This window comes from Microtus oregoni, unplaced genomic scaffold (genome assembly GCF_018167655.1).
Source record: "Microtus oregoni isolate MIOR12 unplaced genomic scaffold, Mior012 000113F_ref0000058, whole genome shotgun sequence".
Lineage (NCBI taxonomy): Eukaryota > Metazoa > Chordata > Mammalia > Rodentia > Cricetidae > Microtus > Microtus oregoni.
Window position 1 is genome coordinate 2,436,201 of NW_024544742.1, and position 3,206 is coordinate 2,439,406.

Sequence of the window (3,206 nt, forward strand, 5' to 3'; positions counted from 1 at the left end):
TTTATCCTGCCCCGAGATCCTACAACTTTTTGTCCCCTCTCCACTGCTTCCTAGACAGCCATCTTGTCCTTTACCCCACCCCGCATCCTCAGTCCTTTCCTCTCCATGGGAAAAAGACCATAAATCCTGCTTTGTTTTGAGGCATGTATTTCTGTGATGTGCCATCCCAAACACACAATCCATCATTGACCAAATAACACAACATATTCACAAATTTTTATCTTTCAAGCAAGAATATTCCATTGGGAAAAATACCAGGATTAATAGAAGACTTGAGGTATCTCTGAAAAAAAAGAAACACATTTCCCAAACACAGTTTTAAGTCTGCCCCTCAAACTTTGAGAATTTCACTTTAACAGATCTTCACCAAATCATAGACATAGATATGGAAGTCATTATCACTTGATGAAATACACAGAAGTTTTGGTGGGAACTTGGCAAATAATTTTACCTATCTCTTGGTTTCCATCTTTTTTGTTGTACTGCACAGTTTTGCCTGCCAAGGAATCCCTGCCTAATTCCAAAGTCACCTCTACTGGAGGACATTCAGGCATGATGTGGAGGTTGCCTTCAAGGAGTCATCAAGATGGTGGAAAAGGTAAAGGACTGGATCATTCTCATTGACAATGTGGAAACAGGTCGTCATGGTCTGCACCTCATCTGGGACCACGCCACTCCACTCCTCCTTAGGGCCTGGCATGATGTGGAGGTTGCCTTCAAGGTAGTAATCCAGGAGCTGGTAAATGTACAAGACTGGATCTTTCTTGTAGGTAATATAGAATCAGGTCTTCCTGATTGGCACCTTCTCTAGGACCATCCCGTTCCAGTCATCCTTAGAGCGATTTGTGCCCATGAATGAATGTTTCACTGCTCTGCCAACTATGGTGTTTTACAGATGAGTGTCTTTCCCTGAGGAAATGGCACATTATCAGGCCATTATCAGGTTTAAAATCCTTTCATCGCTGTGAAGCTCGAAGTCATAGACACAATCAATCCCATCATATTTCAACAAATAGAGAGAGGGATATGTTGGCAGTTGATCTAGAATGATGGCTTTCCACTGGGTGACTGGTTCATTGGCTTCCTTCCAGCCATGAGAAATTCTGTGGCCAACAATATTCTCCAGGGCCTCAAAAGGCTTACTCAGTTTTTGCTTCTGGAGAGATGGCCCATTCTTCTTCAGGAGAGGTAGCATGCATCTCATACTAAGAAGCATCTTCATCATGGTGGTAGACTTATGTAGTAATATGGGGCGGCAGGGCTGCGTCCCCCACACCCGGCCACCCACATGGCTAGCTCATGCTCCGAAATAACAACACACAAACTGTATTCTTTTAATCACTGCTTGGCCCATTCTCTTCTAGGCTAATTCTCACATATTAATTTAGCCCATTCCTAATCATCTGTGTGTAGCACCCCAAGGTGCGCTTACCAGGGAGATTCTAGCCTAGTCCATCCTGGGTCCGAGCTTCATCCCGGGAGCAGGGCATGGCGTCTCTCTCAGGCGTCTGATCCTGAGAGGAGAGCTGTCGAGTCTCTGACCTCACTTCCTCTTCCTCCCAGCGTTCTGTTCTGTTTACTCCTCCCACCTATCCTCTAACCAATAAAATGGGCCAGGGCAGTTCCTTTATTAGCCAATGACCTTCCTCCATCATTTCCCCTTTTTCGGTTTAAAAAAAAAAACTTTAACTTTAACATAGCAAAATTACATATAACAAAAACAGTTATCAAGTAAAAGTTACAATAATCTTTATCATAACTAAGGAAAACTATAACTATAACTAACTATTCTTAACTCCATCAAAGACTCCAGAAAGATACAATACTACCTAAGCAAACAAGAAAAAAGCAACTTTTAAAACTCTAGAAATGACAGAGACATCTTGCTGCCTGGACAGTCACCCAAAGTTCCTCTGTACCGTTGGGGCATCCATCTTCAGCCTTCAGACCCATGGTATCCAGCAGAAATTTCCATAAAGCAGGAAAATTCAAAGTCAGTTCAGTCACTATCTGTTGTGTCCTGCAGAATGTCTCGCAGACTCTTTCATGAATCAGGAACCCTGAAAGATCATCTCACCTTAGGCAACTTCAGTAGTCCTCTCTCTGCGGGTTTTCTGTGTCCAGTTTATGCCAATAGTCCAGGCAAGAGCAGTTTCTTGCCCAAATGGCTATCAAATTCCATAACGTGCCTCTTCGATGCCCATCTTCCTCTTGAAGTAGATTGGTGCTGCCAGGAGCAGAGTGTCTCATTGCCATGAAAAGTCCTCAGTTATTAAAACATTAATTGTCCTATTCTGTAATCTTTGAAAGACATGAAGAATGTCTATCTAAAATATATCTCTATATATCTAGAAAATCTAACTAACATGACTACAAGCTTTACTATTATCGATGATTATCCATTAACAACCTATATTTCTTAATTATACAGTACATATTTAAATGAACTACACAATCACAATACCTTAATCAAAATCAGAAACACTTATACATATAACAAAATTGACCTTAAATCTCTATCAATAAAGCAAAATCTATACTAATGCAAATTATTCATACCTATATCATATCCCCCTTTAAATGTAAAAGAACGTTTATAAACCATATTTGGGAACATGGGCGCAGTTTTTTCTCTCCAAACTGCTTCCTGCTGAATGGGGGCGTCGTTAATTAGGTCTTTCATGGTATACCCTGTGTGCTAGTTTCATCTCAGTTGACAGTTGAGCGAAGCAATTTTTTGAAGGCGTGCACAGGAACCATTCAGGAGGACGTGGTCCATCATACCAAATCGGAATAGAAGAAATGAACAGCATCTCATCCTCTGTGAAAACAAAATGAGAAACTCCTTTCCAAAGCATCATGTCCTTAGATCCAAATTTCAAAGTCAAGGCATCAAAATATCTATGTTGGATTAGTTTAGCAGCATTTATAAATAAATATCTTTTAGCATCTGTTGCTTCTTCCTCAGCATTTAAATAATTTAAAGAGAGCATAATAGCATACAGTATCAAAATTCTCTGTCTATTTTCCATCTTTGTACAGCTTTGTTTTAACCTCTATTTTGTTTATTTTTACTTTTAACTCTTTGCTTTTTGAGACAGGTTCTCTGTATCTTTGACCTGAAGTAACTCTGTAGACCAGGCTGTCTTTGAACTCTCAGAGATCCGCCTGTCTCTGCCTCCCAGGCATTCGGGATTAAAGGTGTA

At 40.5% G+C, this 3,206-nt stretch overlaps 1 pseudogene; it reads right to left on the reverse strand.

Annotated features, from left to right (window-relative positions):
• Positions 1-370: 370 nt before the first annotated feature.
• Positions 371-1,225, reverse strand: LOC121443861 (annotated as a pseudogene).
• Positions 1,226-3,206: the final 1,981 nt, after the last annotated feature.